Source organism: Mesocricetus auratus, unplaced genomic scaffold (assembly GCF_017639785.1).
Source record: "Mesocricetus auratus isolate SY011 unplaced genomic scaffold, BCM_Maur_2.0 Super-Scaffold_100028, whole genome shotgun sequence".
NCBI classification, from domain to species: Eukaryota; Metazoa; Chordata; class Mammalia; order Rodentia; family Cricetidae; genus Mesocricetus; species Mesocricetus auratus.
In genome coordinates this window covers 9205520-9229680 of record NW_024429209.1, presented here as the reverse complement: position 1 = coordinate 9229680, position 24161 = coordinate 9205520, and the positions used below count along the sequence as shown (strand labels likewise).

Genomic DNA, 24161 nt, shown 5'->3' with positions numbered 1-24161 from the left:
TGCACACATGCACAAAATCAAAAATGACCAAATAAAAATTAGAGCTGGATGGAAACTCTTTACAGTGTTTCCTGTTTCTGCAGCCTTTGGACAACCAAGTTTGGACCAACAGAGCCTCTGTAATGATGAGAGCCAGTTCCTGCAGGTGTGCTCCCAGGCCCCCCCCCTTCACCCAATTGATTCTGTTACCATGCAGAATCCCAACCAACACAGTGCCCGAGTCTCCGTGTGGAATGGAGTAAATGTAGTGGGCTACTATGGACATACATTCCAGAACTGGAAGGTGTCCGTGAGAGCTGGGAAGAGTTATTAGTCAGGTAGGCTTCTGAAGCTTGTCTGCTGGGAGACTGGGTTAAGCATTGCTAAGCCAGTCCAAACCCTTGTTTGAAGACACGTGAGCCATGGCGTTACATCTTGAATCTCCTCTATGTTTCTTCTACCCAGAGTCCTTCTGGACTCCTAGTCCCTCCTATCTAGATTCCCTATTGGCCAGACAGTGCTTTATTGACAAATGCACAGGACTTCCCCAACAGGTGGCAGTGGCAGTAGGCATTCTGGCTTTATGCCAAGTTCAAACGTGCCTTGTTCCAGAGGCAAGAGATCTGTAACCAAGTATTGCTCAGCTTAGCCCATGGCAATCCTGGTAGCCATGAAGTCTGGTTACAGATGATTTAAGGATGAGGTTATTCGATGACGGGCAACCTGCGGGGAAGAGACCTCCCACCTAAGACAGGGGTTGCCAGGTCCCCCAAAGACGGGCCAGGGAGGGTGACCCTACTTGACCTAAGACAGGAGTGCCTCATCAGACAATAAAAAAGGGGAAATTGTGGGGACAACAGACCTTGGCTAGAGACCTACTTCCCCATCAACCTGGGACCAGGCAGCTGTAAGACAATGTTTAGTAAAAACATGTTTACTAAAAACAATACAATGCCCGGGGCAATAAGTTCCTGAAAAGGGCTTGCCCACAGAACGCCCTGACCTCGACCTTTTCCAAAGACTAACCACCTCTTTCTAGCCACCTACCGCCGCCTCTGGTGTCAGGGTATATAATAACCAGCCAGGGGAGGAATAAAAGAGAGCCTTCTTGAGGAGCCTTCTGGTCTTTGTGTCATCAATCCCGACACCCTCTGCACTTTCTCGGATACAGGCTGCGCAGTGGGCGCGGCACCTACCTTTCTGTGTTCCTGTGTTTAAGGTGGACCTACCACTCTGTGTTCCTGTGGTTAAGGATTTTCAATAAGATAGATGTCACTAGATAGGTTGCTGTGCCTAAGAGCAGATATATACTGAACTAGTTAAAGATTTGATATCTGGATATGCTTGGGACATTTAATGGTTATAACGTAAACATACAGTTTTTGTCATAATAAACACACATCTGGACCTACAGCACCCAAGCCCATACTTGGCACAATGCTTGTGTATGAACTTGTAAACAAACTGTCAGTGCTACATTGGAAAGCACAGGGGACCTGATAGACAAGTCTGTGAGTTGTTATAAGGCGGGTGAAAACACCAAAGAGGATGAGCTGCGGAGCAGACCTGAGCATCATGTCCTGAGGGTTAGATTCATTTCTGTATACAGTTTGTGTGCTGCTGGGGACCGAACCCAGGACTTTGTGCATACTGGGCAAGTGCTCTTCTGCCAAGTTCCATCTTCAGCCATCAACTCCTATGCACGTTTCTTAAGGCTACTGTAACAAACCATCAGCTATTCAGTGGCTTGAAGCATTACAAATTCATTGTCTTCAGTTACGGAGATCAGAAGTCTGCACCGGTTTCCTGGGCAAAAACAAAGGTGATGGTAAAACCTTGTCTTCTGGAGGCTCCAGGGGAGCGAATCTATTCCTTTTGCCTTCTTTAGTGTCTAGAGGTTATTTTCTTTCTCTGGCTTGTGGCTTCTTCTGCCAGTTTCAAAGCTATTAACTTGATAGAATCTATTACACTTGTCACTTGGACCCCAACCCCAGCTTCCCACATGTCCCTCTTCCTGACTCCATGTGGACCCTGGTGATGACATTGGGCTCATCTGCATAAACCAAGACAAAGTCACCACTTGAAAGTTAAAGGCCTCTGCAAAGTTCCCTTTGCTATGTAGGATGGCTTTCCCAGGTTCTAGGGAAATCTTTATGGAGGGGGCATTTTTGCTAACACGGGAACTCTGATATTCAGGAAAAACAATTAGGGGATTGTGGCTAAGAGGTAGAAAAAACACAACTATCAAGGATGAGTATCACTTATGGTAAGAATGGGAAGGATTTCAAGGTCACTAAGTTCATAAACCTTTGACTCAGCATCCTCACACCTAGAAAGCTGGGTCAACCAAAGTACAGTGATACTCTGAAATACTATTAAAGAGAACACAGTTCATTCATTCACCAAATGGTTATTGTGTGAACTATTTTCAACATTGAGGACTCAACTATGCACATGTCCCTGCAAACTAGAGTCTTAGCCCCAACTGGCCCTCTACTTGTTTCGTAAATAAATTTTATTGGCATGCAATACACATTCATGAACTTACAAAGGGTCTATACTTTCCTTAAGTTGTGAAAGTATTGCATAGTTATTGTGTTGAGTAGTTGTTGCAAAGATTGGTCTAAAAACTTAAAAATTTGTTTAATTAAATGAGTCAATTTTGGGGTCAGGGTCTCACTATGTAGCCCTGGCTGGTTGGAACGTGTTGTGTAGACCAGGCTAGCTTCAAACTCACAGAGATCCACCTGCCTCTGCTTCCTAGTTTCTGGGAATAAAGATGTCCTGAGTCCCACTTACTTTTTAAAAAAAGATTTCACTCTCTTTTAAGTGTGTGTGTGTGTGTGTGTTGTGTGTGTGTATATTACATTCTCTGGAGCTGGAGTTATAGGCAGTTACTGTGGGTGCTGGGAACCAAACTCAGGTCCCCTGGAAGAGCAATAAACCGTCCTACCCACAAATCATTTCCCTTGAGCATGATAGGAGTGTAGTGCACTAAGTTAGCTATATCTACAGAACAAAAACTGCACATAGTATACCCAACTCCTCACAGGAGAGTGCACAGGAGTAGCCTGAATATGCTACTGCCTTTGATTCCTTTATTGTTTAGTAACAAAACAAATGGCTTTAATATATATGTGAGACCATTTTTGTGTGGGTGTTAGGTTGCCCACCCCCCCCCCCCCGTGTGTGTGTGTGTGTTGTCTCTGAGTTCTGGGCGTGGAGCTCCCACAGGTCTCTGAGCATGCTAGAGAAGCGGTCTACTTGGGCCCTTGACTATTTTTTAACAGTAGTTGGGCAGGTTCTATATACAGCCATACTTCATCAAGTCTCACAGCCTTCCCTACCCTTATCCCACCAGCTCTTCTCTTGAATGTGTCAAACATACACCCACTGCAGCCCCTTTTCATTGAACAGCTCTTCATTTCTAGAACATTCTTTATTATGGCTTGCTTCCTGGCTTTCTTCTGCTTTCTGCTCAAAGTTACCAGAGGAGCCCCTTCTACTCATGCATCCTCCCCTGCACTCTGCAGTCTCTTCCAACCACCCGTTGCACTCTGCAGTCTCTTCCAACCCCTCCCCTGCACTCTGCAGTCTCTTCCAACCCCTCCCCTGCACTCTGCAGTCTCTTCCAACCACTCCCCTGCACTCTGCATCCTCTTCCAACCCCTCCCCCTGCACTCTGCAGTCACTTCCAACCCCTCCCCTGCACTCTGCAGTCTCTTCCAACCACTCCCCTGCACTCTGCAGTCTCTTCCAACCACCCCCTGCACTCTGCAGTCTCTTCCAACCCCTCCCCTGCACTCTGCAGTCTCTTCCAACCCCTCCCCTGCACTCTGCAGTCTCTTCCAACCCCTCCCCTGCACTCTGCATCCTCTTCCAACCACTCCCCTGCACTCTGCAGTCTCTTCCAACCACTCCCCTGCACTCTGCAGTCTCTTCCAACCACTCCCCTGCACTCTGCATCCTCTTCCAACCCCTCCCCCTGCACTCTGCAGTCACTTCCAACCCCTCCCCTGCACTCTGCAGTCTCTTCCAACCACTCCCCTGCACTCTGCAGTCTCTTCCAACCACCCCCTGCACTCTGCAGTCTCTTCCAACCCCTCCCCTGCACTCTGCAGTCTCTTCCAACCCCTCCCCTGCACTCTGCAGTCTCTTCTAACCCCTCCCCCTGCACTCTGCAGTCTCTTCCAACCACTCCCCTGCACTCTGCAGTCTCTTCCAACCACTCCCCTGCACTCTGCAGTCTCTTCCAACCCCTCCCCTGCACTCTGCAGTCTCTTCCAACCACTCCCCTGCACTCTGCAGTCTCTTCCAACCACTCCCCTACACTCTGCAGTCTCTTCCAACCCCTCCCCTGCACTCTGCAGTCTCTTCCAACCCCTCCCCTGCACTCTGCAGTCTCTTCCAACCCCTCCCCTGCACTCTGCAGTCTCTTGCAACCCCTCCCCTGCACTCTGCAGTCTCTTCCAACCCCTCCCCTGCACTCTGCAGTCTCTTCCAACCCCTCCCCTGCACTCTGCAGTCTCTTCCAACCCCTCCCCTGCACTCTGCAGTCTCTTCCAACCCCTCCCTGCACTCTGCAGTCTCTTGCAACCCCTCCCCTCCCCTGCACTCTGCAGTCTCTTCCAACCCCTCCCCTGCACTCTGCAGTCTCTTCCAACCCCTCCCCTGCACTCTGCATCCTCTTCCAACCACTCCCCTGCACTCTGCAGTCTCTTCTAACCCCTCCCCCTGCACTCTGCAGTCTCTTGCAACCCCTCCCCTGCACTCTGCAGTCTCTTGCAACCCCTCCCCTGCACTCTGCATCCTCTTCCAACCACTCCCCTGCACTCTGCAGTCTCTTCCAACCCCTCCCCCTGCACTCTGCATCCTCTTCCAACCACTCCCCTGCACTCTGCAGTCTCTTGCAACCCCTCCCCTGCACTCTGCATCCTCTTCCAACCACTCCCCTGCACTCTGCAGTCTCTTCCAACCACTCCCCTGCACTCTGCAGTCTCTTCCAACCACTCCCCTGCACTCTGCAGTCTCTTCCAACCCCTCCCCCTGCACTCTGCATCCTCTTCCAACCACTCCCCTGCACTCTGCAGTCTCTTCCAACCCCTCCCCTGCACTCTGCAGTCTCTTCCAACCACTCCCCTGCACTCTGCAGTCTCTTCCAACCCCTCCCCCTGCACTCTGCAGTCTCTTTTCTTCTCTTTGCTTGCACAGCTTTTCACCCCTTGTCACGCTGACAGCAGCTTCATCAGAGCATTGATGCTGCCCTGGTTCTTTTCTCAGCAAATGTGATGCCATTCTGGGCTTGTTCAGGACCCAGGATGTGGAAATCTGCTGGAGAGTTTCACACATCCATGGATTCATTGGGATATACAGGTGGGAGGACATTTTCCAACTTCTGTTTGTGGTCACCTGTTAGTGCTGTTAGGAAGCCCAGGAGGGAGGGGCAAGGATCTGCAGGAATGCCCTCTCTTCCCCCTTTCACCGAAACATATCTGAACAGAAAGTTCAGGTTTGGCAAGGAAGCCATGGAGCAATCAGACATCATTTCTGGGGGTGTAAATATTTTACAGTCGCTTTGGAAAAAAGTGCACCTAATGTCTTGTGCTATTAAAATCTGGAAGTGTCCACTTCATGACTGAGCCATCCCACACCCTACAGAAATGAGTTCACAAGCTTGCAAGGGAAAGTCCTGGAAATACAGAACAGCATCATGGGCAAACCCCTTGTGATGGCTATTCTTGGATATCAACTTGACTATAACTGGAATGAACGATAATCCAGAAATGGAGGGCACACTTGTGATCCGGGTCTTGAGGCAAGAAGACAACACCCCTTTGATGTAGAGCTTGGGGCAGGAAGGCACACATTTAATGTGGGCCACATTTTCTGAGGATTTCATGCTGGCAGTGTATATAAGGACAATGGAATTACACACACACACACACACACACACACACACACACACACACACACACACACCGTGAGTTCTGTGACTCTAGAGAACCCTGGCTAATACTCAAGCTGGAAAACATGCAGATGCCACCCCAGGTAGACTGGAGGATTGAACTGTGGGATAGTCACAGTAGGCACCACCACACAACAGTGAGGCTGAGCCATAATGATGCAGATCTTACAAGTAAGGCAGAGAGGAAACAGCGCCCCCCGCAGTGTTATTCCACATATGCACAAACAAGAAACCTGCAAGACTGAGTAAGGGTTCTGCTGGAGGAGAAGCGCCTTCCTTTCGTGGGGGACGGGTGAGAAGAGGCCTGCAGGCTTCTGGGGGCTCTGTCCTTGTTGAATGATCCAGGTACTGATTACACCTTAAATGAGCCCTTCTCACGGGCATCTGTTACTTGGTTACTTATGAGCTGAGAATTTTGCGTGTATATTTTAATGGGAAAGTTAAAAAGATGCAATCTCAGGAAAAATTGCAGTCTGGGTGTGGTGGCTCATGCCTATGATCACAGACCTTAGGAGATTGAGTCAGGGTCACCAGGAGTTTGAGACTAGCCTGGACTACACGAGTTTCAGGCAGCTTGGACAGAGCAAGACTGTTGTTTTAAGATAAAAATACAAACAAACAAAAAACCAAACTAAAAAAACAAACAAACAAAAGAACAACAACAAAAGAATCCAATTACTTGTGATGGAGCCCTTTGGGTTGTCTGGGGGACTAAATTTAACTAGGGGCTTTGTTTATAGTGTCTGATCACTAATGTCAATTTATCTGAATCAATCATTTGTTTTTTTGTATTCCAGTTAAAAGTGAAAACTGGCTTTGAAAATGTGCCTTTGTTGCCACCAAGTGGTTGAATGTATGATTGCAGTGGTAGAGAAATTATGTGAGTTGCAATGAAACTCAGATTTCAGAAAAGTTTTGAAGTTCTGAAATTGAAATCTAGTTGTCTAGTCTCTTATTCCTCTGAGGATTTCATGCTGTTGTTTAAAATGTCATTTCTGGGCATCTTGCACTGTCTGTAAATTATTCTTTATATAAATAAACCACTGTCTCCAATTGTTACCTCTGCGGTTCCTAGCGTGCAGAAAAATAAAATACCATATCTGTTTCCCACAAACAAATCTTCTAGATATTTGGGGTCAGAACTCACTCTTTTTTTCTGTTTTTGTTTGTTTTTGAGATAGAGTTTCTCTGTGTAATTGTCCTAGCTGTCCTCAAACTAGGATGGCTCTAACCAAAAGTGATTTAGAGGAGGAAAGGGTTAATTTCGCCTATGGATTACACTCCATCACTGAGGAAAATCAATGTAGAAGCTCAAAGGCAGGCTGGCTTGCCTTCCCGTACTACATTATTTCTGATCAAGGAACAAACTTTACAGTCAAGGAAGTATAGCAGATGTGTTGGTTTGAAAGAAAATGGCTGCCAAAGGGAGTGGCATTATTAGGAGGTGTGGCTTTGTTGGAGTAGGTGTGGTCTTGTTGGAGGAAGTGAGTCACTGTGGAGGCGGTCTTTGAAGTCTCACATATGCTGAAGCCACGCCCAGCGAGTGAGCCAGACCTCTTCCTGTTGCCTATGCGTCAATATAAGAGCTCTCAGCTCTTTCCCCCGCACCATCACTAACTGCATGCTTCGCACCATGACAATAGTGGACTAAATCTCTGATCTGCAAGTGAGCCACTCCAATGAAATGTTTTTGTTTATGAGTTGCTGTGGCCATGGTGTCTCTTCACAGCAATTGAAACCCTAACTAGGACAGCGGGGATTATGGAGGATGCTGCATGCTAGCTGGCTTACAAGCTCACGCCTGGGTAGCTTCTTATATAGTCCTGGACCACCTGCTAGAGAATGGTGCTTCCCACAGTGGGCTTTACCCTTCTACATCAATTAACCATCAAGACTCCCCTCCACAGGCCAATCTCAGCCGAGCAAACCCTCAACTGAGACTCCCTTCTCGGATGACTCTAGGCTGTGTCAAGTGGACAGTTAAAGCTAAGTAGGACAGGAAGCAGGGGATACTGTATCTGGTACTGTCTGCGCCATTCTGTCTTTTCAGAACTCACTTCCGCAGTCCTTTCCAAAGCTTACAAAAGCAGTAAACGATTGCAAGTCCGGCAGGGAGCTCCAGGATGAAGCTTTCTTGAATTGTTGCCCATCCTGGAGTGGGATTTTTGGTAACTGAGCTGCCATTGACTCACACACATTCCTGTAAGTAACCCTTCACCTCTGCTTGTGAAAGTAAAGCTAGATTTGGGTGGACTAGTGTATTTTGTTGGCCTTTGGTGCTCTGTTCGATGAATAGAGCTTTGTTAATGTCTCCCCATGAGAAACCACACAATGGCAGGTGATGAGTAAATGTCAGGAAAGCATGTACTGATGGTTTAGTAAGAATGCATGGACTGGAGAAGATTTTGTCTCCCTCTTTGGTGGGGTGTGACTGGGAGGAAATGTCCCTTATTATTCTCTTCTGGTGCCAGCATGATATAACAGGAAATATTTACTGACGGAAGATAGCTGTGGAATATTGCTTTAACTGTGTAAAGGTGTGTTCCATTTGTTTATACTGCATTTGTGTCATTATGTAAAGATGTGTTGCATTTGTTTCACCTGGCCTGCCAAAAGCACCTGATTGGTCTAATAAAGAGCTGAACATCCAATAGTGAGGCAGAGAAAGTATAGGTGGGGCTGGCAGAGAGAATAAATAGGAGGAGACCTCTAGGAGAATGAGGGAGAAAGAGAGGGAGAATCCTGGGGCCAGCTAGCCAGGCAGCCACCAGCCGGGCAGGGAAGGAACAGGAAAAGTAGGACATACAGAAAGAAAAGGTAAAAATCCTTGAGGCAAAATATGGATGAAGAGAAATGGGTTAATTTAAGCTAAAGAAAAAAAAAACTAGCCAGAAATAAACATAAGCTAAGGCTGAGCATTCATAACTAATAGTAAGTCTCTGTGTCATGATTTGGGAGCTGGTTAGTGGCCCAAAAGATAAAGCCTGCTACTGATAGAAACATGTGACACTGGAAGAGAATAGCTCTGGAGTTCAAATCCACTTACTGCGTCCTCAATTTGTCCTCCCAGCTTAATAATAAGACTCACTGTGTAAGGAGGTGCAGGCATTTATGGAGATCACAGTTAAGGCGTATGCACGCTGAGAAATACTTTGTAAAGAGAGGTATGAGTCAACTCTCTCTTCTGTGATTTTTTTAACCCTGTGGCCTTTAAACCTTAGCTTCTCTGCACAGAAGGCCATTTCTTATCTCTTCCACTCTGCACAAGCAGCTTTTGCTGACTGCTCTGGGAAGACGTAGGGGAGGGCACCAGGAGAAGTGTATAAAGAAGTCACAGGCAGAACCAAGCTCTCTGTTCTGAATTCAGGGCCAGGCTGGCAGTAACCACGAACTATCATCCATTGCCCCAAGAGCTCCGAGTTGGCCATCAAGAATTAATGGCCAGGAAAGGTGTCTGCTAATTATTTTTGCACTCAAGGTGCAGAGATTACAGACACTCTATAGAGCCTGTCTCAGATCCAGGCTGGCTCCCAGTGCTGAGTGGCAATTACCTGGAAGCCATCCATCTCCGGAGAGCTCTGGGAGTCAGGATCTTGCCTGTTAGGGGCTACTCAGACACCATGTGTGTTCAGGTCTCCATATTTCTCACATAAGGCTGGCTGAGCTGGTTGCTTTTTGGTGGTCTTTCAAAGAGACCAGATCCTCTGTCCCTATCAAATTCTCCAGTGCTTCCCTGGCTTCAGCACCACGTGGGGCTGCAGAGCAGACGCAGCAAGAGCATCAGTGGTAGCAGCGAGGTTACAGCAGTCACCAAGGCAGACAGGTCACCTAAGGAGGTTTTGACTTGGAAGATGTGCTCAGGCTTCCCGGAGCCCTCTGGTACTCACTGATAGAATGTGACACAGGTGGCCAGTGTGCAGGCATTGTCTGCATCGTTGACAGCCCCTAGGAAGTAAGAATCCAGTTTCCTCTGTGATGGCAAACACTTCTCGGTTGTAGACATTGCCATTGGCTGGATGACCAGCTCAGAGGAGAAGGGATATTCACCAGCTTGGCTTCACTGGTTTCCACTTTGTCTTTACCTGCAGCTTTATCAGCTGCACATCGCTCAGAGTTTCAGTGGCACCTATGGAGATGTTAGTGGCGAGGCCTAAAGGCTGGACGAAGGAGGTCTTCTGGGGCTCCACACCAATGTTCTGGACTGGCACAATGACTTCACATGAGGCAACACACCAGTGTGGACAACAGTTGGTATCTTATTGGTCAGCAGCACTGTGGTGATATTTTTGTTTATGATCTAACAAATAAAGTTTGCCTGAAGATCAGAGTGCAAAGCTAGTCACACTAGCTAGCCATAGGGGCCAGGCAGCGATGATACACACCTTTAATTCCAGCACTTGGGAAACAGAGACAGATGGATCTCTGTGAGTTCAAGGCCAGCCCAGGCTACACGAAATCGATACAGTCTAGATCACAAAGGTGATCCCAGCATTAAGGAGGTGGAGACAGGAGTGTTATTGCTGGGTGGACAGAGGAATATAGGGCAGGAGGAGACAAGAGAGAGATGCAGACTAGGTAGAAGGTAGTCTGAGGAGCAGTGCAGTCTAAGCAGTCTGAGAAGGCAGTCCAAGGACAGGATCGCTCCTTTAGTCTGAGCATAGGTAGAGGTGAGAACTCTCTAGCAGCTGGCTGCTTTTCTTCTCTGATTTTCAGCATTAACCCTAATATCTGACTCTGCGGTTTTATTATCAATACCAATTAGAATTCGTGCTACATAGCACAGCCCTGATTTCAGTGAGGTCCTCCTTGGTGGACTGAAGCTCACCTGCTCCCAGATATAAGACAATTTCTCCAGAGCTGGATTGTTTTCCAGATGGCCTGTGCAGGCATTGTATACCATGGCTGGGCTGGCTGATCTCAACTGCCAACTTGGCAGGATCCAGACTTGGCCATGAGCTAATAATGCTCTGGGCATACTGCTTGCTGGTTATCTAGATTAAGGTTAGCTTCTGAGAATGTCTGTCTGTAAGGATTATCTTGATCACATTGATGTGGAAAGACCTGCCCATTGTGGATGGAACTATTCCCTCTTCTTGGGTTCTGGAATTTATAAAAAGGGGACACTGAGATGAGCACATACATTCATTCACTCCTCTCCGCTTTTGACTAAGATGAAGTGTGACCAGCTCTCTCAAGCTCCTGCAGCAGCTGTGATGTCCCTATCACGATGGACTATAAACTGCTATTGTGAGTTTAACCCTTTCTCGCTTGAATTGCTTTTGTCATGTTATTTTTGAAACATAACTAGTACAATGATGTTCTTGCCCCATGAGCACCATAGCCTTCCCTGTAGGGACATTCAGACCTGTTGCTCCTTCAGGAGCCCAAATGTGAAGCATTTTGGATAATCATCTACAAGTTGGATGACCTTAAGGAACTAGTTGTATTTCCAGGCTTCCACCACTGTCCTCATCATTGTTAAACCTGCTTGGAAATCATGACTGCGTTGGAGCTTGCCAAGCAGGGCTTAAAGATGATGTCAGGTTAATTAGAACACCTGGAAAGAGGCAAAGTATTCTTTTTTTCCCCCACAAAGAGAGGGTCAGGAAAGTAAAGCGTAGCTGTATGTCTTGGTTTGGATTGTTCTAGAATAGGTCAAGGATTCAAGTGCATTCAAAGATCCGGGAGGCATTCCAGGGAACCCTCAGGAGAGCAGAAAAGTGAGACGGGCAAGGGATCGGCACACTGGTGTTTTACCAACCCGCCCAAACTGTGGGTAACTGACATATCACCTGGGGCCTCTGGGAAATGAATCTTGAAATTGTATCTCAAAATCATCCCAGACAGGCAAGCTGAGATATGCTGTGTCCTGAGGGTCGCTGGTTGAGGACTGCTCTGGGTAATCTAACCTATTTCGTTTGGTAATCAAGAGAGTCCCCACACAGGAAATGCATTGTTGACAGCTGGTGTGCCCAGGGAACAGCAAGGCCTGGGAGATGAGCTGGGAGAGTCTGTCCTACCATGGTTTCAAGGTTGACTCTTGTCCAGGCACTGAGCATCTATGATCTTATTTTATCTACATGTGTTTATCCAAGGCCACATCGTGGTTGGTCCTCTCTCCCTAGATCTATTCTTCAGCGATGAGGTTGGGTAGGTTAATCAATATTTCACCCTAGGGTAAAATTGAAGGGGGCATCAAAACAACTACACAAATTCCACCAACAGCCTAGCAATCAAATAGTTTTTTAAATGCAATATGAAAAAAGAGGAAACAATATAAAAAGCCACGAGGAACAAACCATTAAAACTTTTAATCAACAGGATCAGTAGCCTTGCTGAGATGAACCACACTGGAGCCTGAGGCAAAAGGAAAATCAGCACTACTGATGGTGTTCCTGATGGATTGTTTTGTACTTGGTCTAATTTCCAAAAAGTTATTGCTTAAAAACATTGTCTTGATTACTAACCTTTCCCCCACACCCTCATGCCTTAGTCTGATTTCTATGACTATAATGGAATAACACAGACAGGGTAAATCCAGACGAGCAGAGCAGTGTTTCGTTGATTGTTCTGGAGGCTGCGTTCAGGAGCACAGTGCCCCCTTCTGGCAAGGGCCTTCATGCTGTTACTGACTGTAGACATGGCATAGGGTGTCATGAGGAGAAGGAGCTCGTTAGAGACAGATAAACTCCATCTTCTGATAGATTCTCGTGGTGACCACTTGTCTGTAGTACGCATGGCCTCTCTTAAGCAGTTTTAGGTATCCTCTTGCCTTTTCCCATAAGCTCAGATGTGTCCACTCACACTATGGCTCCCAGCTGACACCAGTGGCTGCTTCTGCGACTCTTTCTTCCATGTGTCTAAGTCCTCCCACATCTGTGTATGTTCTTATATCAACACAGAAACTTCCATTCCTATGGCGTTTGGAGGGAGACTTTTTTTATTAGACTGCACCGAAGCCATTCTCTGCCTGGTGGCTTGGGGCACCCTGTGGCACAGCCTCAGCGTTTTGGCCATGTGGAATGCCTCTGATCTTTCTTTGTTTCTCCTGTAGTGGTATTTCTGTTTTTTTTTAACGTTTCCATATTGACACCAGGCATGGCAAAGGTGTCCCCAGGGGATTAAGGCAAATGCTTTTCTCCTGGCCATATTTTCTCACTGTTTCCTTTGCTCCACCGTCTTCTTCCTGTGCGTTTGATACATCCCCGATCTCACTAAATTCCATCTTACGACTGCTTACAGGAAACCCTAGGCTCATACCTCCAAGCTCTACCCTGGATGTAAAAGGGAAGGTTTTGTAATCAAGGCTATCATTCCGTGTCCCCAGCTTTAAGGCTACTATCTCCAGACACATTCCAAACTAAGCTGTGCCCTCTTGATATGAGGGGTGCGTCTATACTGCTCTTAAAGTAATAAATATATTTAACATGGAGAGGAGGGCTGAGGAGATAAAGTTCTCCCTTTGCAAGCTTGAGGACCTAAGTGCAATTCCCAGCACTCACGGTAAAAGTTAGTCAAGGTGATGTTTGTCTTTAATCCCAGGGCTGGGGCGGTGGAGACAGAAGAATCACTGGGTTTCATTGGTTACCCAGTCTAGCTGAATCAGTGAACTCCAGGTTCAGTAAGGTGGGGAGTGACTGCAGAAGTTACCTGACATTGACTTCTGGCCTCTATTGATGGGGGATGTCCTTCTGTATATATGTTTCTCTTATTGGTTGATGAGTAAAAACACTGCTTGGCCAATAAGGCAGGAACAGTGGGACGAGGTGGGGCTAGGAGACAAGGAGAATGCTGGGAAAGGTAGGCAGAGGGAGCCCATCAGAGAGATGCCATGTAGTCTGCCAAAGGAGTAACAGGTCCGGGCAATCTCTGGTAAGCCAAGACCAAGTGGAAATATTTAGAGGAAGAGAAATGGTTAATGATTGAGACCGAGATAGACAATACTATAGCGTCTGTGTGCTTATTTGGGGCTGAAGCGGCAGCAGGACCTAGGTGGGACAAGAGACTTTCATCAACACTCTATACCTACTGCACACACACATTGGGCATGTACACTTACACACACAATAGAGCAAGGATTGGTTGGAAAATAGGGGATCTGTTTGATAAATTCAAAAAAATCCTGGGGCTGGTGTTAAGAGAAGCTTTCCTTGAGAGGAGCCTTCTCGCCCGCCTGGTTCCAGATCCGCATCAGTCCCAAATAAACACACAGGAGGCTATATTAATTATGAAGATGTTGGCCTTGCTTGTCTCTTATTGGCTAGCTCTGCTTTAAGTAATTACCCCATAATTGTTAATCTAAGTATGTCTCTTACTGGAGAATAGTTCCGGGCTTCCTACCCCCATGGCATTACATCTCGAACTCTCTTGTGTTTCTCCTTCCCAGAATCCTCCTGGACTCCTAGCCCCACCTATCTAGATTTCTATTGGCCAGCAGTAATTTATTAACATATACTCAGGACTTCCCCAACAGACTGGAGTGAAGGCTCAGCAGTTAAGTGTGTGCTCTGCCTTTGCAGAGGACTCAAGTGCAGTGTTCCAAGTTAGGCATTCACATCCTTCTGTAACTCCAGCTCCAGGGGACTCTGTCACCTCTGGCCTCCATGGGCACCTACACTTAATGTTCATACATCACTATACCTCATACATATAATTAAAAAAATCTTTAAAAAGCCCAAACCATTGTCTCTGAATACAGCTGGAGGGGTCCCCAACTTTCTAATCGCTTTACTTCCCAAGTATATGCTGTTTCTGGAGAGTTCTGCTAAGTTTTGTGTAGCATTCCCTCTCTACATGAAAGCAGACCCCTCTACTCTCCTTTTGTAGGCCATGCTTGTCTTGGGCAATTCTGGTTTTCCTGATGTGATGGGTATTCTTGTTTGTCATCTTGGCCACATCTGGAATTAACTGAAACTGAAGCATCTGGGTACAGGATTTTTTTTTGTGAAACAAGATTTCTCTGTTTAACAGCCCTGGTCATCAACAGACCAGGCTGACCTCAAACTCATAGAGATCCACTTGCCTCTGCCTCCTGAGTGCTGGGATCATCAAAGGAGTGCACCACCACTCTTGGCTGGGATTTTTTTCTTGATTGAATCCCTTGAAATAGGAGGATCCACATGAAATTCAGATCCTTTGAGGTGGGAAGACCCACTTTCTTTTAATTAGTTAATTTTTTTGTTGTTGTTTGGGAAGACCCATTTTAAACCCCTGTGACAGCCTATTTAAGGACATGGGAGAAGGAAGCTCTTGCTCTTTGCCTGCTTGCCCTTCCTCTCACCCTTCACTGGCTTTATAGCCTACTTCTTCAGGATTCCAGCATACATTGAAGACCAGCTGAGACATCCAGCCTTGTAGGATGAACAGGTACTGGGCTTTTGGACTTTCCATTAGAGACAACCATTGTCTAATAGTCAGACCACAGCCTGTAAGTCACTCTATTCAATCCCACATATAAATATATTCATTCTATCAATCCTGTTTCCCTAGAGAACCCCAGCTAACATACTCGAGTAGAGCTGTTGCTCAATCTGTGCAGCAAAGTTCATCTGGGCTCCTGGTATCTTGGAATCTTGGCTCAGCACAGGGGTTTAGGGAGATGGGTGGGGGGCAGGGAGAGTACAGAAGTCCATCTGGGTACCTGCGGCCAAGCTTCTTCCCTGCATTCACTCATGTGTCCATTGTGTGTGCACATGAGCATGTGGCATGTCTACATATGTGGACAAGTGTGTGAGAACACGTGTGCATTCTTGTGTGTGTTCAAGTGTGTGTGCAGGCCCGAGGCTGATGCTGGCTGCCTTCCTCAGTCACTCTCCACTTTAATTTTTTGAGTCAGTGTCTCTCAGTGAAGCTGGAGTTCACTGATTGGTAGACTGGCTGGTCAAGCAGCTTATGTTTCTGCCTCCCTGGTGCTGAACTCAGGTCTTCAAGCTTGCACAAGGAGCACTTTCCTCATGGAACCAGCTCCCAGCCCCTGCAATGACATTTTGATGGTTAGAAGCCAGCGACCTCTTCCATCTGTAGAGCCTCCTCCCATGCCTGACACTTCCTTTGAGTTGATGTCCCCTCGCCTTCCTCTTCTTGTGACCAGCTTCTCAGTCATAGCTCACATGCCCCCTCTTCAGAGAGGTCTGCCCTGGCCACATCCTATCTAAAGAGGATCCCACTGGAGTTTATTATTGAAACTTTCTTCCTTCCTTCATAGCATGAATAACAATCTGTGATTATAACTCTTTACATTTACTTATCTGTCTGTCTGTCTGTCTATCTATCTATCTATCTATCTTGCTGTTGAGACAAAGTCTCATGTATCTCACTCTAGTCTCAAACTCACCACATAGCTGAGGTTAGCTTTGAACCCTGATTCTCCTGCTGAGTAAGTGCTGGGATTACAGGTGTACACCACCTACCCCCAAATTAACCTACATCTTTATTTTTTTTGTCCTCTCCACTAGGTTGTACACTCTCCAAGGTAAGAGTTGTTTTTGTTTTGTCCATTACTCTATCCCCAAACCTAGAATAGGGCTGGCACATACTACATACTCAATAAATAGTTGTGGAATGCATTATCTTCACTTTTCTCCATTTAACTTATGCTGCTGCTGAGTGTGTGTGTGTGTGTGTGTGTGTGTGTGTGTGTGTGCGCGTGCACATGAACATGCACATATGTGCACACCACACAATGCTTTGTGTGGAGCTCAGAGAAAATTTTTAGGGGTTGCTTCTCTCCTTCCACTATGGGTGTAGAGACTGAATTTGCGTTGTCAGCAGACTTGCTCAGCAAGCGCTTTTGTCCACTGAGCTATCTTGCCAGCCCCATTTGATTAATTATTTGCATATGTTGGTTGTGCACATGATAGCATTCATTGTGGCATTTTGGTTCATGCATAGTATGTACTGTGATCCATATACATTTCACAGACAGCCTGAGAGGACATCTGATTGAGCCCTTTTGGGAATATGTCAACTCAGTCTTTAGAAGCATCTGGGGTTAAAAATCTCCAAAGTGTGAAGACTCCAGGCTATGGAATCTCACATACATGGCCAGGATAATGCCAGCCAGAACTCTTTCTTCATTTTCCTCATCCCTTTTCCTCCCTCACCCTTTTTTCTTCTCCCTCCTCCGCCTTCCTTCTCCCTCCTCCTCTCTCCTCTTCCTTTCTTTTCCTCCCCTTCCTTCTCCTCCTTTTCTTTTTTTTTCTTTTTGGTGAGTGACTTTTCCATCTGTGGACGATCAGGGGTAGGACCCTGTGATGGTTGATGCTGTTTGTCAACTTGACAAGATCTAGAATCACTTAGAAAAGGAGCCTCCAGACATGCCTGTGAGTTACCCTGTTTAGGCTGCTAGCTTCTGGGCATGCCTGTGAGGGATTATCTAGATTAGGTGACTTTACCTGTGGACAGCACCATTCTGTGGACTGGAGTCCTGGACTGAAGGAAGGGAGAAAGCCAGCACAGCATGCAGGACTCTCTCCTTTCTGAGTGCAGTGTGACCAGCTGCCTCACACTCCTGCCTCTGTGACCTCACTGCCACGACTGACTGTTCCCTTGACCTGAGCGCCCAGGTGAACCTTTCCTTACTCAAGTTGCTTTTGCCAGGTGTTTGTCACAGCCTTGAGAAAAGGGACTAATATAGAACTGGTCTACTCCAAGATCCGAAGACTCAGCGAACATGCGCAGAATCGTCCCTACAGTTACCATGTTTAGCTTCTCTCATTGTAAGTGGAATAACAGCAGCACAGGGTTTTCGGTCTTGTACTTTGGGAGTTTGGGACTGGATAATTCTACATTGGGTAGCGTGAAGTCTTGTGTATTCTAGGGTGCTTAACAACATCTACCCACTAGATGCCAGTAGCAAACCCAGTTATGACAACCAGAATGTGTTTAGACTTCACCAAATGTTTCCACCAGGCAAAGTCACATCTTCCCTCACCCTTCCCTGGAAACAGCTCCGGTAGTATCTGCCTTACACCATTGCTGGTGGTGTGAGACAGGCCATTAAAGTACTCGTGACTACAGCTGGAATAGAGTAAGAATTTACGATGCATAGGTAAAATTGATTACTGTTGATTAGTGTTATTGCACTGAAGGTTGCAGGGATTGGGTGGTGGTGGGTTCTCATGGGGATGCAGGAGGGCCCAGGAGACGCCACTGTGGTACCATTGGTGTGCAGCAGTGACCTTGTCCACACTTCTAGATGGTACTGATTGTTCCATTTTCAGGAAATATGCAAACAAGTTGTTAAACATAGCTGTCCTTGAACTTGGCAATAGCAGTGTAGGAATACTCACACTCCAAGAATTGGCAAAGGCTGCATAGCAGAGCTGTAGTTTTAGAAGCTGCCTGGCTAGTGTGGTGCCTTTTCTTTTCTCTTTTCTTTTTGGAGATGGTTTCATGTAGCTCAGGCTAACCATGAACTTCTGATCCTCCTGCCTCAGCCTCCTGGCTACTGGGATTACAGGTGGGCATCACCACGCCTGACTGGTGTGCTGCTTAGTACACGAAGCAAGAAAATGCAGGGGTAAGTCTGTTGACTGTCAGTGTTTGGAGAGAATGATAGACATGATAGAAATGGTAAATTCTTACGTGCTGCTTTCATTTGTTGAAAGCTGACTCTGAGGACAGGATGGGTCCCCTTGTCTCAGACACAAGCATGTTTACCCCAACTGTCCTCAAAGACTCATTTTCCTGAGGCAGGCTGGCCTCTGATCTTGTAACAGGGAGGAAGGAGAACAGGAAACAGCTAAGGGTATTAAAAACATTGTGTCCTTGGGAACAGCTAGAAGACAGACCGTTTGCAACAGAGGTTGCTATTGCTCACCCCATGATACAAAAAAGTGTCTAAGTGGAGAAGAGGGGCTGGAAGCTCATCTGTGGGGAGAACACACTGCTTGGCAGTGTCCCCACTTGGAACTCTGGCATGACTCTCTGCAGGGCCCCTGAGTACTTTCTGTTGGATGCTGACTGCTTTGATGTTTTGCTATCTTTCAGCTGCTTGCTATTCGTTCTTTTACTTTTGCTTGATACACGATTAATAAACTTGCTCATTCGAAACCCAAAGTATGGCTATCATAGGTCATCTCCAGACAGAACAAGCTGGGAGACAGTGTCAAAACCTGTGATGTATACTGGTAGACACATCACAGGTATTGGTTTGTTGCCCACATTCAGATTTGATGGAGATGCTGAATTTCATTTTGAAGTGGCAGAAAACATTTAAAAAATTTTTGGACCCCCTCAATTCTCTTGATGAACCTCAGGTAAGATTTTCTGTTCTGAGGGCCAGCAAGATGGCTCAGTGGCTAAGGGTTCGATTCTTGGGATCTACATGCTGGAAGGAATGAACCAAATCCCAAAGGTTGTCCTCTGAACTCCATACATATCCTGGTGCAAGGGGTACTCACATGTACCCCACTCCAATAAATAAATTAAAAAGTGTTAGCTTAAGGAAAAAAAGAATTTCTGCTCTGAGCTGGTCCTGGTGATGCAGGCCTGTAATTCCAAGAACTTAGCAGGCTGTGAGGCAGGAGGATAGTAAATTTAAAGCCTGTCTGGGCTACAGAGTGAGTTCAAGGCAAGCCAGGGCTATAGGAAAAGACCTGATTTCAAAAAAGAAAAAAGAAAAAGAAAGAAAAGTAAGAAGAGGGCTGGGTGATCTAGTTCAGTGTTACCTAGCTCGATCGAGGGCTAGTGGACACATTTGATGTGGAAATTAGACAGTCACTGCTTGGATGGCAAGTTGACTTAGTTTTTCCAACTCCTAAAAGTCTCACATGCTGTGGTGGGAGCAAAATAAAAGGGTGTATTGATTTACTGAGGTGCTGGGGATCATTCTCAGGGCCCTGTGCATTCTAGAACTGCACTGTACCGTAGGACTACACCCGGATCTCAAAGGATGCGTTTAATGTGCTGTGAGATCAGCTTGGCACCGTACTGTTGTGCAAACTTCAGGATGAAGATGTTTTACTTACAGTATCTCTCAGTGTCTGCAGAGATCTCTGCCTTTAAACAGCTAAGGTTGGTGACAGATCACATACCAGGTGGCTCCCAGCTCATCTTTGATTTCAGTTTGTCTGGATGAAATATTTATAATTCATACACTGGGCAGAACAAATAGAATTATGTCTCACTTGCCACAAATTGCGTCAAGAATTCCATACACTGCCATGCCTGATTTTCCATCCCGTTTTCAGTTTACAAAATGTTTCCCCCCCCCTTTGAGACAGTAGGCCATGGGTCCCAGTGGACATGGGGCATTGTGTTCTCCTCCCCTTACCTTCCCCAAGGCACAGCAAGCGAGGAACCGCATTCTGCCTCTTCCTTAGCCTGGAAGCTCTATTATTCCCTGGCACAGGACATTTTTCCAGCTCATTAGAATCAGGAGCTAAGATAAAGGAGGGCAGAGCCATTAGGTAGCAATTTATATGTAAATGTGCAAGTTGCCAAAGAAAGATTTGGCTCTTGTTCTTTAACAGTCGAGTTGGGACCTCTGGAAAGCTTGAATCAGTGTCTTCAGTCCACTCTGGAAATCGTGGGACCCCTCTGCTAACTTTAACTTTGACTTGACTCAGAAGGAGACTGCATCAGTTGTCTAGTTATTACCAGAAAGCATCCTGTGAGAAGGACTTAAGGAAGGGTTTACTTAGCCTTATAGTTCTAGTGTACCATCCATTGTAGTAGGAGTAGGGGTGGGGTGCTAGGGGTGGGGGTTAGCAGTGGGAGTGAAAGGTAGGGATTGGGGGCATGTTGTCAGGAGCTTGAGGCAACTGGTCACTTTATATCCTCAGTCAGGAGAGAGAGGGGGAGATGAATGCTGCTGGTCACCCCACTTTCTTGTTATTCAGCCCAGGATCCCTAGAATGTTTCTGTTTGTTGTTAAGGTGATGATTCTTACCTTAATTAGACCTAAGATTCCTCATAGGCATGCCCTGGGCTAACCTCATCTAGATGATCCCTCACAGGCATGCTCTGGGCTAACCTCATCTAGTTGATCCCTCACAAGCATGCCCTGGGCTAACCTCATCTAGATAGTTCCTCAGATGTGCAGGAGGCTTGTGTCCTAGGTGATTCTAGGCCTGTCATGTTGACAATATTGCTCACCACAGAGCCTGGTGCCTCGCAATGTGAATAACGTGCAGGGCCGGGACTTAAGGCCATAGCTGACCCCATGCCAGTCCTTGGCCGTTTTGTGCGACATCTCAAGAGGAATGAACCCTCAGCTCAAGCTACAGCCTCACTCTCCTTTCTTCTTCCTGAAGTTTCTGGCCAGTTCAGGATGGCAAAGGCAGTTTCCTTTGGTTTAAACTTCAGTGAGCCTTGTCCTTGACCAGGCAACTGTATTAGTTACTGTTCTATTGCTTTCATAAAACACCACGACTCAAGGTGACTTAAGGAAGAGAGAGTATATTTTGGCTTATGGTTCCAGAGGGATGGTAGTAGAATCAGGAAGCCAAGAGACCTACCCCCACACCCCCACCCCATGTATGTGCACATGTGCATGTGTGCGTGTGCATTAGCATGTGAGTATGTTTGAGTGTGAATTTGTGTGTGCACACGACACATGTGTATGTTCGAGTGTGTGTGTGTATGTGCGTGCATGGTGTGTGTGTGTGTGTGTGTGTGTGTGTGTGTGTAAGGTCATCTTTTTCTGGGACTGGCTCTCTCCTTGCACCTTTATGTGGGCTGTAGGGGTTGAACTCATATTGTTAGACCTGTGCGGCAAGCTCCTTTCCCTGCTGCGCCATCTCACCCACTCATCAATTCAGCTTTTGAGTGTGATGAGGAGGGGACTGAGTATCACTTCTCTTTTTCTATGTTAAATCTCTAGTTGTTCTAGAACTGTTTGTTGGAAACAGCCCCTTCTTTATTGAATTGTCTTTGCTAAAAACCCAGTCGCCCTATGAGGCAGCGTGCGCTTCTGGGTCAGCGTGTGCTTCTGGGTCCTCTGTTCTAGTCTCTCTGTTGAGTTTTCTGTCCTTACCCCACTGCTGTAATTCCTTAGTCCCTGCAGCGTCAATCATGGAGAATTTGTCAGATTGAGGTAGCCCACACATGTGTCCTTTCCCAAGATCGTTTCGTATATTTGTATTTCTTTATACAGTTTAAAACCAATTTGACAAATCCTACAAAATGGTTGGACTCAGTATGGCTGGAAGGTTTTAAACATGCAGGTGATGGTTGTCAATAACACTGAATAGTTCAGTCAATGAGCTTGGTATATTTCTCCATGTATTTAGAGAATCCTTAATTCTCTGTAATATCTTGTGGGTTTTAATGTACTTTTTATTTTCAATAGAGGCAATGCCATTTGTTATTTTTATTTCTAAGTATCTCATGGTTGTTGACAATACAATAAATGAAATTGTTTTTCTTATTTTACTTTCCAATTTTTTTACCATTAGAATATAAAATATGATTGATTTTGGTATATTGTTATTGTAGTTACAAGTTCTCCTTTTTACTTATGAGTTTTCAAAGATGTTTTATAGGTGCCTTAAGATTTTCTGTAAAACAACCATTTCATCTATGCAGAAAGACCATTTTACTTCTTTTAATTCACATGTCATTTACTTCTCTCTTCCTTTGGATCACTGGCTAAGATCTCAATGCAATGTCAAACAGAACTGGGGAAAATGGATAGCTTTGCTTCATTTTAAATCTTAGCAGGAACATTTGATATTTAACTTCTAGATATAATGTTCTGTCGTCTTTTGATGATGTCATTCATCAGATCAGGAATGTTTCTCTTTTAATTTTGGCTAGATGGAAGTTTCTCTTTCTTTTTTGAGACAGGGTCTTATTATTATACTCAGGCTAGCTTCAAATTCCTGGACTCTAGCAATCCTCCTGTGGCAGCCTCCTAATTAGCTGGGAAAATGGTGATTGTGAAATAATCCATGAGAGACAGTTACAGGCACCACAACTATGAGGCCAAATAAGAGTCCTTTATTTAAGGTGGTGACCAAGAATAACTCCTGCCACAAAGAACTCTCGGGGGTACAGCTTTTACAGGTGCAATACACTCAGTGACAGCACCGCTAGGCACCCATCAGGGGAACCCTGTAACATGTGTTCTGGTTTAACATTTAGCAGTTGTTTTGGTTACATCTGTGCCGTGGTCAAGGTCATGAAAGTCCCAAACGTGTTAGCCAGGATGTGACTGTTCAGGGCGCTTAGGGCCTGAAAAGCTCCCAAGCAGACAGAAAGTGGTGTTAGGATAAGATCAGGAAAAGATGGTGTTACTTTGGTTACTTCATCTGGCTGCCTTTCTGTCTTTTTTTCCCTTTCCTTCCAGCTTTTGTTCATAAATGAATAGCTATTGACTTCCTTTCTAAATTATTTTCCTACTTCTTTTTAAAAGGAGATTTTAAGAAATATAAAGTTATGTGTCTGTGTGTGGAAATGTGTCTGTGGAGCCAGAGGAGAGCATCAGATCCCCTGAAGCTGGAGTGATAGGTGAGCTACTTGACATGGGTGCTGGGAATGGAACTTGGGTCTCTGCATAGTAGCACCAACTCTTAAACACTGAATCATCTCTCTAGCCCCCGATTTTCCTTCTTCTAGTCCAGTGAGTGTCTGATGTTAAAAATATCTGCTAATCTAGGAGTTCTTTCCCCCATTGGTACCAAGGATTGAACTCAGGCCCTTGCATGTGCTAGTCAGACACTCTGTCACTAAACTGTACTCCCAGATCTTCAGTCTGTTAACATGGCTAATGACATCACTTTGACTTTTTTTGTCAGTTAAATCCACCTCAGATCCCATGGTGTATTCAACGTGGTCATGATGCACTTTGATTTTATATATTATGGATTTTTTTCTCAGACAGGGTATCTCTGTGTAGCTCTGGCTGTCCTGGAACTCTCTTTGTAGACCAGGCTGGTCTTGAACTCACAGAGACCCACCTGCTTCTGCCTCCTAAGTGCTAGGTTTAAAAGCATGCACCACCACCACCTGACTGTAATATTAATTTTCTGTTTTTAGTTTTTTTGAGACAGAATTTTTCTGTGTAGCTTTGGAGCCTATCCTGGCACTTGCTCTGTAGATCAGGCTAGCCTTGAACTCACAGAGATCTGCCTGCCTCTGCCTCCCAAGTGCTGGGATTAAAGGTGGGCACCACCAATGCCCCATTATTATTAATTTCTATGACACATTCAGTAGAGTTTTTTCCACTGACATTCAGGTGGACACCCACAGTTAAACATTGAACTCAACTCCT

The 24161-nt window shown here is 45.9% G+C and overlaps 1 long non-coding RNA gene across 2 annotated transcripts in view; it reads left to right on the top strand.

Moving 5' to 3' along the window:
- Positions 1-7500: 7500 nt before the first annotated feature.
- Positions 7501-24161, top strand: part of LOC110343257 — a 113366-nt gene continuing 96705 nt past the window's right edge. For both annotated transcript variants that reach the window (XR_002385467.2, XR_005871605.1), the window contains exon 1: positions 7501-8146. This is a non-coding gene — a long non-coding RNA (uncharacterized LOC110343257). The remainder of the gene's footprint in view (positions 8147-24161) is intronic.